General features: G+C 46.8%; 1 pseudogene; it reads left to right on the forward strand.

Annotated features, from left to right (window-relative positions):
- Positions 1 to 11343: 11343 nt before the first annotated feature.
- LOC136354578 (uncharacterized) lies at positions 11344 to 12364 on the forward strand (annotated as a pseudogene).
- Positions 12365 to 12638: the final 274 nt, after the last annotated feature.

Here is a 12638-nt window from a genome sequence, read left to right on the forward strand (position 1 = left end):
GGTCTAACCGGACACTCAACGTCGGTCTGACCGGCCAGGCCGATGGGGCCCTCTGACAGGGCTACAACGGCTAGTTTCTAGCCGTTGCAGAGTAGCACGGTCTGACCGGCCACATACCTCCAGTCAGACCGGCAGAGCACTGAGTTGGGGGATTTCGCCCCCAACGGCTAGTTTTGGTGGGTGGGAGTATAAATACTCCCCCACTAGCAGCAAGGGGACTCTCATGGCACCTAATTCAATTGCATACACCCCTTGCACCTCTCCCAGACTCATTTGAGCTTGTGTTCATCCATTGTAGTGGTTGAGGGTTGATTTAGCCAAGAGTCAAGTGCATTTGCTTCCATTGTAGAACTAGTGTGGCACTTGATCATCTCCACGCCGGGTCATCGCTTGTTACTCTTAGAGGTTGCCACCTCCTAGACGGCTTGTGGAGGAGTTGCCCGGTGACCTCTCCGAGAAGATTGTGGAGGAGGCCCGGCGCCGGTTTGTAAGTGGTTTGGAGTTCACCACCTTCGGAGTGAAGGAAGAACTACCCCGAGTGATCGAGGCTTGGGTAGTCCTCTCCGTGGGCCGGCTCCGCCTTGCCTACCGCTTGACGAAGGGGGCGTGCGGTGGCTTCGTGGTTGAGCGGTGGAGTTGGGCTCGCCTCAACGGGGAGTAGGAAACCGGCAAGTTTCCGAACCTCGGTGAAAAATCTCTTGTCTCCTTGTCTCATTTGATTGTCGCATTTACATTTGGGCAATTTACATTCATAGAGACATTCTTGAGATCATATCACCCTAAGATTGCAAAACATTGACATATGAGTGTGATTTACTTTCCTAGAGAATTAATTGAGCCACTATCACCCTAGGTTTGCAAAACATAACTTAGTTGCTTAGTTAGACTTAACCCTCATCGAGCCTAGCAACTTAGGTTAGTTTTGATTAGGTGTCATTTAGTTTTTATATCGCCTATTCACCCCCCCCCCTCTAGTCGACATCTCGATCCTACAAGTGGTATCAGAGCTTGGTCTCTCTTGATTGGGCTTCACCGCCTAGAGAAAAGATGTCGAACGAGGTGAACCATGTAGGGAAGGCTCATATGTTAAATGGCACAACTACTCCACTTGGAAAATTAAAATGTCTACTCACCTTAAAGCTATGAGCTTCCATATTTGGAGTATTGTGGATGTAGGCTTTGCTATCACCGGCACGCCCTTGACGGAGATTGATCACCACAACCTCCAACTCAATGCCCAAGCCATGAATGCCTTGTTCAACTCTTTAAGCCAAGAGGAGTTCGATAGGGTGAGCAACCTTGAGACCGCATATGAGATTTGGAACAAGTTGGCGAAGATCCATGAGGGTGCAAGTGAGTACAAGGATGCCAAGCTTCATTTCCTTAAGATCCAATATGAGACATTCTCCATATTGCCTCATGAGAGTGTGAATGACATGTATGGGAGGCTCAATGTCATTGTGAATGATCTCAAGGGACTTGGGGCAACCTACACCGATCTTGAGGATGCCCAAAAGATGCTTAGGGCTCTACCAGAGAAGTATGAGACCCTTGTCACCATGCTCATCAACTCCGACATGTTAAGGATGACACCCGCAAGCCTCTTGGTGAAGATCAACACCAATGACATATACAAGTTGAAGAAGAAGGAGATGGAGGAAGCCTCACCTTCCAAGAAGTGCATTGCTCTCCAAGCCGAAGTTGAAGACAAAGGGAAGACCAAGGTGAATGTAGCCAATGAAGACTTGGAGGAAGAGATTGCCCTTCTTGCTAGAAGGTTCAATGATCTCTTGGGAAAAAGAAATGAGAGAGGAAGGGGCTCCAACTCCAATAGGAGAAGAAATAGAAGACCCAATAAGACTCTCACCAACTTGAGGTGCTTTGAGTGTGGTGAGAAGGGACACTTTGCTTCCAAGTGCCCTTCCAAGGATGATGATGGAGACAAGTCATCCAAGAAGAAGAGTGGAGGCTACAAGCTCATGAAGAAGCTCAAGAAGGAAGGGAAGAAGATTGAGGCCGTCATCAGGGAATGGGACTCAAATGAGGAGAGCTCCGCCTCATCCGGGTCCGAAGAAGAAGGTGGTGATGATGCAAGCTCCAAGAAAAAGAAGATGGCCGTTGTAGCCATCAAGGAGGCTCCATCACTCTTTGCTCCACTTTGTCTCATGGCAAAGGGCTCTTCTAAGGTAACATCTCTTAGTGATAGTGAGAGTGATGATGTTTCCTATCATGAGCTTGTGAGTATGTTTGAGGAGCTCCATGCTTATAGTGAGAAGGAAATTGTCAAGTTCAAGGCTCTAAAGAAGGATCATGCTTCTTTGGAGGTCATGTATTGTCACATCCTGATTTTTGTTTCAGGATTTATAAATTATTTAATAAATTAATAATAGAATTTATGTTAAATGTTCTTTAATTTTCAAGTGAAGTTAAATATGGGAAATAAAATTTCCTAAATATAAAGCATGGATGGATTTAATTTTTATTAAATTCTCCATGATTAAGTCAACTCTCTGAAATTTTCTCGGATTTTTCAGAGCTCAATTCCTAAATGATACAAAGAACAGTTCAGTAATTATTTGATCAATAATGATCTAATTATAATTGTTAAGAGCTTTTCCTTGTTTAAAAAAAATCCTTAAATTATAAATTGTTGTTTAAAAGGAATAATTAGAAATGATCTTAAAAGCTTAAAAGAGAAGATCTAATTTTAATTTGCTAAATCTCAATATAAAATTGGGCTAGATAAAATTTTGTTAAATACTTTGCTTAATTCTATAATTCCTAGATTTTTCTGGGATTTATTTGAGCTAAGGAAGTATTTTTAATAAATGGAATTGCATTTCATGAATAATTTAAATTGAAAAAGGTTTTTAAAAGTCTTCTTTTGGCTTTGGGCCGAAAGCCGGCCCAAAATCTCTCTCTCTCTCTCTCTCCCTCCCCGGCCCAGTCGGCCCAGCCAGTCAGCCCGCGCTCCTTCCTTCTCTCTCTCGGTGTCGCTGACAGGTGGGTCCTACCTGTTAGGCCCGTCTTCCTCCTCGCGCCGCCGCCGCCCGAAACCCTAGCCGAGCCGCGCCGCCGCCGCTTTCCAATCCGGTCGCCCCTTTCCCGATCCGGTGAAATCAATAGAGGGGAAATGATCTTCTCGATCTCCTCTTCCTTTTCTCTTTTGGAATCATCGTCTTTTCGCTTTGGAAGTTCGTGGATTCGAGGTCGAATCGGATTCGTCTCTTTCCTCCGAACCCTCACCTTTCCATCTCGCCGCCGGTCGCCGTGGGCCTTCGCCGCCGCTTCTTTGTCCCTATAAAAGGATCACCGGTGTCTCCTCTACCCGCCGCCACCTTCGCCTTCGTCTCTCGCCGTCGGAAGCGCCCTAGCGCCGTGTGACCTCGAGCCGCCGTCGCCGCCGTCGCTCCAGCCGTGCGCCGCCGTCGCTCCAGTTGTCGTCGTCGCTCGGGGAGGTCGCCATCGTGGTCGCCGTCGCGTCGCCGTCCTCGTCCGCCCCTTCGCCGCCGCTGTAGACCGCCGGAGCACCGCCGTCGTCGTCAAGCCGAAGACCGCCGCCGCTTCTTCCTCGTCGCCGCCGCCGTCCGTTGCTTTTCCGCCGTGGTTTTGGTCACCGGTGAGTTCGCCGCGTCGCCCTCTACTCGTTGGTGCCTTCCGTTCGCGTCGTCGAGCCGTCGTTCGCCGGCGAGCTTGCGTTGCCGAGCCGCCGCCGGTGCTGACGTCATCGCTGACGTCGTCGCTGACGTCATCGTTGCCGTTCCCCGTGAGCCGGTCGTGGACCGCTTGATCTCGCCCGTCCGTTTTGGATAGGATCGATCTCAGCCGTTCGTTCCCGTGAACCGTTGCCGTGCACCCGGTCCACCGTGAACCCGAGCCCGCTGACGCAATAATCCTCTTTTCCTTTTCAAAAATAATTCATTATTGCGTCATAATTCAATTAAAATCCATATAAGTGTTTTAATCCGATTTAATCTTTAAAAATTCATAACTAATTCTTTGTAACTCAGTTTAATGTGGTTCAAGTTGCAAAAATTGTATAAAATAAAGATCTACATATTAAAATTGTCCATAAATAGAATTAAATTTATTTAATTCTTTTTAAATGGGCTTTAATTAGATTTAATCTTGTAAAATTCATAATAAATTCATTTGAAGTCAGAATGAGGCCGTTCAAGTCTCATAATTCATCTAAAATTATGATCTACATGTTTGTTTACTTTTTATGTATTGTTTATTTGGTTTTTATTAGTCTTTTTCTTCGTTTTGCGTGTTAGCTTGTCGTTTCCGTCGTTGCGAAGGTTCGCGAGTGCGCCGGAAGTATTCAAGAAGATTAATTGAAGACCGATTATTGCAAGGCAAGTCACACAGATCCTAAACACAATCCTTTGAGCATGTTGATCCTATATTTAAATTCTCTATTTATTTCAACTGTGCATTTATTTTTGAATGTCACCGGGTGGTGTGAATTTATTCCTTTGTTATGGCCAATTTGCATTGATTACTCTATTCCTTGATACCTTGGGTTATTATAACATGACTAGTTGAGCTTTATATATTGGTTCACCTAGATATTAGATATGATTGCTTAGCCATGCTTAGAAACATTAGCACACTATTGGGATAACTTATTATTCACTATTATTTAAGGATGGCTTAATGATAGTTCACGATGGTCAATCGTGATTGGTTAATTAATTACTTGCCAACTAAAACTTGATAATGGTGGGTTGTGAGCACATGGTTTTGAGAGTCGTGCTCATGGCAATTAAGGACCGGTTCGCGAGCTACTGTTGTGAAACATTAACCGTGCCAACCACAAGCCAGCGTGGGCAACGGCTTTATCTTTTGTATAACATGATTCATTGCGGAGCACCAGACTGAGAAGTGGCGGAGATAAGCCCACGGGGGTCGCTGGGGAGTCCATGCCTTGTTTTATAAGGGGGTGATTATGATCCAGGAATGGTGCACTGTGGTGAGTTGTGTTGTACAAAGGGTATTGTCACAGCCTCTATTCGGGTACTTTCCAGTATCGCGACGCATGGTAGACATGATGTTGAGGCTGTGTCTTGTGGGTACAGTGGTACACCTCTGGCCAGAGTAAAACTATTCGAATAGCCGTGCCCGCGGTTATGGGCGGGTTGAACAATGTTTTTCGTGATTAGTCCCACACCTCTCATAATAATTATGGATGCTATACCTGGTAATAATTTGCTTAGCTCCTGGTTTGGAGTTAGATCTGTACAGCCGGGTATGGTTGCTTCAGAATGGTTGGGCCTGAGCAGCATGGGCGTGTTGTTCAGTGTTGATTAAAATTAATGATTAAAGTACTCTACTGTTTTACTTCTCTTAAATGTTTTGCTAAATGCTGCTTTTGCAAATGAGCCTATATTATGCCAACCTTTGGTATCCTTGTGCACTTGCATATTTGCTGTGTGGCTTGTTGAGTATGTCATACGCTCATTCTTGCAATAATCAATCAACCTCAGTTGAAGAAAAAGTATCCAGAAGGAAAAGACGTTTGGCTTATACCCCAGTTGAGCTGCCTGTGGGAGTGGAGCCGGAGCTTCGCTAGATTTTATTTTCCGCTGCAGTTTTCTTCATGATGAGGACTAAGTGCCTCATAAGTAAGTATTTATCGTTTTAGTTAATTTGATGAATCTGTATATTAAATTGTCAGTTTGTGTACCTCGGCTGATTCCTGGACGAGGATTTTATGCACAAATAAGTTCGGAAATTACTAGTGAATTTCCGGGCGTGACATGTATGAGGAGCTAAAGACCTCTCTTGAGAGACTCACCATTTCTCATGAGAAGCTTAAGGAAACTCATGACATCCTCCTTTCCACTACTCAACATGGAGCTCACATTGATGTTGGCATATCTTGTGATTTGCTTGATGATAGTGCTACTTGCCATATTGCTCATGTTGCATCATCTAACATTTCTACCTCTTGTGATAATCTTGTGGATATGCCTAGCTCTAGCTCTAGGTCTTGTGTTTCTATTTGTGATGCCTCACTTGTTGTTGAGAACAATGAGCTTAAGGAGCAAGTGGCTAAGCTCAACAAGAGTTTGGAGAGATGCTTCAAGGGTAAGAACACTCTTGACAAGATTTTGAGTGAGCAACGGTGCATCCTTAACAAGAAGGGACTTGGATTCATTCCAAAGAAGGGTAAGAAACCTTCTCACCGTGCCATTCATTTTGTCAAGAGCAATGGTAAGTATTGCTCCAAGTGTCGTGATGTTGGGCATTTGGTAAATGATTGCCCCGGTGGTAAGCCTTCTAAAACATGCATGTTTGATTCTCATTATATGCTTAGGAAGGCTCATGATAGTAGTATTGTTGCTAGATATGTGGGTTCCCCTATACTTGGTGATAAAAAGAATGATATTTGGGTACCCAAAGCTTTGGTCTCTAACCTCCAAGGACCCAAACTAAAAGAGCTTGATCTTCTTTTGTAGGTGAACTACCGCACCGGTGGGAGCCATTGGGTGCTTGATAGTGGATGCACTCAACACATGACCGGTGATAGGGCTATGTTCACCACATTTGAAGTAGGACGAAAAGAACAAGAGAAAGTGACATTTGGAGACAATAGCAAAGGAAAGGTAATTGGGTTAGATAAAATTGCTATCTCCAATGATTTGTCAATTAACAATGTCTCTCTTGTTAAATCTCTAAATTTCAATTTGCTTTCGGTTGCTCAAATTTGTGATCTTGGCTTGTCATGTGCTTTCTTCCCGCAAGAGGTTATTATTTCTAGCCTTCTTGACAAGTCTTGTGTGTTCAAAGGTTTAAGATAAGGAAATCTTTATTTGGTTGATTTCAATTCTAGTGAAGCAAATTTGAAAACTTCCTTAGTTTCAAAAACTTCATTGGGTTGGCTTTGGCATAGGAGGCTAGGACATGTTGGCATGAATCAATTGAGCAAACTTTCAAAACGTGATCTAGTTGTGGGCTTGAAAGATGTGAAGTTTGAGAAGGATAAGCTTTGTAGTGCTTGTCAAGCCGGCAAGCAAGTTGCATGTTTTCATCCTACTAAGAGTATCATGTCCACATCTAGACCATTGGAGCTTTTGCATATGGATTTGTTTGGCCCAACAACCTACAAGAGCATTGGTGGTAATAGTCATTGTCTTGTGATTGTCGATGATTATTGTTGCTATACTTGGGTGTTCTTTTTGCATGATAAGTCTACTGTTGCCGAGCTTTTCAAAAAGTTTGCAAAAAGGGCCCAAAATGAATTTAGTTGCACTCTTGTGAAAATTAGAAGTGACAATGGTTCCGAGTTTAAGAATACCAATATCGAGGACTATTGTGATGATCTTGGTATTAAACACGAACTTTCCGCTACCTACTCACCTCAACAAAATGGTGTAGTGGAGAGGAAAAATCGTACATTGATTGAGATGGTAAGGACTATACTTGATGAATATGGTGTTTCCGATTCCTTTTGGGCGGAAGCCATAAACATCGCTTACCATGCAACCAATAGGCTTTATTTGCATCGTCTCTTGAAAAAGACTTCCTATGAGCTAATTGTTGGGAGGAAGCCTAATGTTGCCTATTTTCGAGTTTTTGGTTGCAAGTGTTATATTTACCGAAAGGGTGTTAGACTAACCAAATTTGAAACTCGGTGTGATGAAGGGTTTCTACTAGGTTATGCCTCAAATAGCAAGGCATACCATGTCTACAACAAGAACAAAGGTATTGTGGAAGAAACCGCCGATGTTCAATTTGATGAAACTAATGGCTCCCAAGAGGGGCACGAGAATTTGGATAATGTAGGTGATGAAGGCTTGATGAGAGCTATGAAGAACATGTCTATTGGAGATGTCAAGCCTATTGAAGTGGAAGACAAGCCATCCACCTCCACTCAAGATGAGCCATATCGACTTCCGCTACGCCAAGTCAAGCTCAAGTTGAAGTGAAGGAGGAGAAGGCACAAGATTGTCACGACCGGAAATAACCCAACGGGCGTTCCTTACGTGCGTGTATTATTCCTTGTCCCAGGAGGCAAGGTACACCAAAAGTTGATACATTTCAGAGTTTATCACGCGGAAGCGTAAATAGTTACTTTATTACATGGGCGGCGAAGGCCCAGCACACACAAAGACAAACGGGAAACAGCGGAAGACTAGGGCGACGACCACAAGCGCTTGACGGCAGGCACGAGCTAAACACCAACGCCTTCATCTTCCAGGAACTCATCTTCTGGGTTTGGGAAAAATTGAGCAAGACTGAGTACAACCACCGTACTCAACAAGACACACCCACAAGTGCAGAATAAATGCAAGGGAATACAAGGGGGATTATAATATAAGGGTTAGGGTTTGCAGTAAACAGCATTAAAAGACACTTAGTTGCCCAAAGCTATTTTGTAAATACGATCCTAGAGCTATACAATGTTATTAATCAAGGCCGTGAACCCACACGAACCTGCCTTAACCCAAGGCCTACGATGATTCAGACCGAACTGGCAACCCGACCCTGGGTCCCAGCTCGTCCCAAGCCAACCCAGGCCAACCGTTCCATATTTTAGTTGTTAAGCAGGTTTTAAGAATTAAAACACTAACTTGGGTACATTGCTTGGCTTGCCCATAACCGAGGGCGCGACTATTCGAATAGATTATACTCTGATCAGATGTGTACATCTTTACCCACAAGACACATGTTTCTCACGTGTAACCACGTGCCACATACCACCACGGTATACGGACGGAAGACGTGACATAGTTTCCAACCCATCCTAGCCATAGACAAGAGTACCGGCCCAACCCCACCTACGGCCGGGACCTCCGGGACAGGTAGGCAGGACTGAGCCCCTAGCAGCAGGACACCGGCCCTGTGCCATGACATCTCGACTACCGGGCCGCAGCTCGTGTAGCCTTCATTTGCCCTAGAGATGTCCATCGACCCCCGACTTCGTCTATCTCCATCCGTGTACTTTTGTTTATAACCAGACTGAGCCACAAACTAAGCCTTACCCACTAGACATATGGAAGTACGGTAGTGCTTTGCAACAGAGGCCCGAAGACCGGTCCTTATATGGCCGAGGTGCTACTATCAAAACCATGCACCCCGAGCCCAGCCTAAAACCATTTTGAGGATTTTGAATAGAGGGGGAGGTGTGAATTCAATTCCACAATAATCCAACCATTCCGTAGTGTCCAGGTGATATGAATATCCCAAAGTCTAGAGTTATAAAACCACCTAATGTTGCCTAATTAATCAGCGAAGCATCTACCTAAATTCATACTAGGGGAACTTTGAGTAGAGTGCCCACTAGTTGGGGTTTTGTTTATTCTAGGGTGAACAAGGTAATAATATCAATAACAATAATAATAAAGTCATAACAAAGGTAACTAGGCATGGCTAAATAAAACAGTGATAACGCGGGAATTTAAGTAAAGCGGTAATGCAATAATTTAAATCAAAATAATTTTATAAACTGAGATTCAATATGCTCAAGGATGATGTGACTTGCCTTGCTCGCTTTCCCAAACGTCGGCTTCAACCTCCACGAAGAGCGGATCTTCCGAAGCTGCAGCGTCTACACGACCAACGGAAAAGAAAAGGCTTTTACTCTAATAAACTCCATATAACAAGCAGGAACAAAGCACAAAAATGGGTTCTTGACTTCTTAAGGAAAAATTAGAGACTTGAACGGTCCAATTCCGAGTTCAAATGGCCAAGTTATGGCCATTTGAAGTTTATACGCTCTTTAAATGAATATTTGCGAATTTCTTCATTTAAATTTTAATTTAAAAAGGGTTTATTGCGTCAGCCGAGGGGGAGGGGCGCGCGGACCGGGTCCACGGGAGTGGGGCCCACGCGGCAGCCTCACGGTCCACGGTGGACCGGGTGCACCCGGGCTCACACCGACTGGCGCCGTGGGCCCCACACGTCAGCCACACCCGAGAGCACGGGCGGCTGACGGCCGGGCCCCACGCGGCAGCCACTCGGCGCGCCCGAGGGCGGCCATGCCGGCACGGTCGGCGGGAGGCGGCGCGCCCGCGCCCCGATGGTCGCCGCCGACGACTACCGGCGCGGCGGAGCGGCGGCCGAGAAAGGGGAGGGAAGGGGGAAAGGAGGCGACGGTCCACGGCTCACCCCGGGGCGACGGCGGCGACGGAGGAGGCGGCCGGAGCGGAGGGAGGCGGTGGCGCGGCTCGGGTCGACGGGGTCGGCGGCGCTCCGGCGGTCGGCGACCGAAACGGAGAGGTGGACGAGGTCGGCGAGGATGCGGCGAAGCCGAAGGAGGCGGCGCCGAGGTGGGAGGCGGTCCGGGGCGATGACAGCGGCGGACCGGAGCTCGGCGGCGACGGCGGAGAGAGAGAGCGACGTCGCGAGCTCGAATCCGGCGAGGAGGAAGGGCGGCGAGAGGCAGAAACGGACGGAGGAGGTGCGGGGAGGGTTTAAATAGGGTTGGAAGGGGGAGAGGGTGGCCGGGGAGGAAGGAAACCGGCGCGGGAGGTCGGCCGCCATCAATGGTGCCGGCGAGATTTGCGGGGGCAAATCCGCCCGTTTGAACGCGAGAGAGAGAGGGAAAAATGGGGGAAAGGGAGAGGGGATCACGGGGAATATTTCTCCCCACTTTATTGCACGCGGGGACGACGGGAGGCGGCGGGATTCGCGGCGGCGGCGGCGCTAGGGCGCGGGCAAGGCGGCGGGAGCGGCGGGAGGTCGGGGATGACCGGTGGGCCCCACCCGTCAGTGAGGGTGGCGGGAGGGCCCGCCCGTCAGCGGTGCGCGCGCGGGGAGAGGCCGATTGGGCCGCAGGGAGAGGAGAGAGAGAGAGAGGGGGGAGGAGAGATGGGCCGGGCCGGCCCAAGGGAGGGAAGGGGGACTTTTAGGGTTTTTCTTTTTATAAAACTTTTTCAACTTTGTTTATTTCTTAATAATTCTTATTTGTGCTCTGAAAATTCCACTAAAATTTATTTACACATTTTAGGCTTTTAGGAAATATACAAAAGTCCTCTAAGCCTTGTTTGACTTTTACTTTGCACATTTTAATTTTTGGAGGCTTTCACAAGGATTTTAATTATTCTAGGCATAATTTAAAGGATATATTTTAGAGTCGTTTTGGAACGTGACACTCTTGGGGCACGATTTTCTCCTAGATCATACGATCTATAATACACTCGGCGGATCAATCCCCGTATAGGAGTAGGGTATTACTTCTTATTAAGAAGGCCTGAACCTGTATAACATTCCTTGTCTCTAAACCCATCCACTTTTCCAGCTTGATAGCCACCCCCTTTTAGTATTGCCAAAATCTTGTTTCGACAGTTGGCGCGCCAGGTAGGGGTAGCGTCAAGTTTTTTGCCGACTAGTGCGATGGGTTTTGTCTCCGGCATCAACGACTTCGTCTTCCCTCCCGGGTAGGCATTCCGGTTCAGCAGCCTCGACTTCATCACCAACGACTTCGGCAAGATTTCTCTCCTCGACTCGGATTTGAACCAGTCGGGAAGAGGCCAGGTTTTCGCCCCGTTTGGTATCCCGAACTCGACCGAGATCTACTCCAGGATCATCTCAACCGAGTCGGCTCCAAACCACTCAGACGAGATCCAATCTACTCCGACACGACCCGATCAAGACGATGGAGCCTATCCCTCAATCCTGATGAAACTCCCCGATGACTTGGCTGCCGTCTTCACCGCAAGGGCGTCCTCTCCCCGAAGGTCTAGGCGGGATCCGGCCTCGGCCCCGATCCAGTCTAGCTCCAGGGAAGTCGGCGTCATTCTCCAGCCTCTCGGCACAGTTTCGACGGAACAATTGGACGGCTACCTCAGCTCCCCCGGTATCGACTCTCGACCGATGGAGATTGTAGAGTACGACGACTTCGGCTACCGCTACGACTACCGCAACCTCGACGACTTCGACGAAGGCTACGAAGATAACTAAACGCCTCTCTACTTCGGCATTTTCATGGCCGACAACGAGACGGAAGAACAGCGTGCGACAAGAAGCCGAACGTCGCCGACTAGAGGAGGAGCGCCAAGCACAAGAGCGAGAACTGCTGCAGCGTGAGCAACAGGAGCGCGAACGAGCTGCAAAGGAGGCTGAGGACTGGTGACAGCACGCCTTGGAGGCCGGGCAACGAGCACGAGAACTTATCGGGCAACAAGACGTCGAGTCGACGGCAGTTTTTCGCACCCCCCAGCAGAACTTATCGGGCAATAAGACTGACGAGAATTATGATCAGTTGGATGGGCAACCCCCTTTCACGGTGACGATTGACCCTAACATCCTCCTATCAAATGAAGACACCCCTTACTCACGTAGCGATCACAATGAGGAAACAATAGTGAGCAGAAAGTACGTGCGGTCAACCGTCACCGCCGATGTATTGCCATAATTATTGTGTACACGATGTAAACTATTTTGGATGTATTGATTATCCATATAAATCGTATGGCATATGTTAATTACGTACGATTATTAGAATTTTTAACAATTTTAAATCATGCATATGCTAGTTATATGCGATAATTAGAATTTTTAAAAGTTTTAAATCATGCATGTGGCATTTACATATGTTAATTAGAGTTTTTAACAATTTTAAATCTTGCATATGCTAGTTATATGCGATAATTAGAATTTTTAAAAGTTTTAAATCATGCATGTGGCAT

Source organism: Oryza sativa, chromosome 12, assembly GCF_034140825.1.
Source record: "Oryza sativa Japonica Group chromosome 12, ASM3414082v1".
NCBI classification, from domain to species: domain Eukaryota; kingdom Viridiplantae; phylum Streptophyta; class Magnoliopsida; order Poales; family Poaceae; genus Oryza; species Oryza sativa.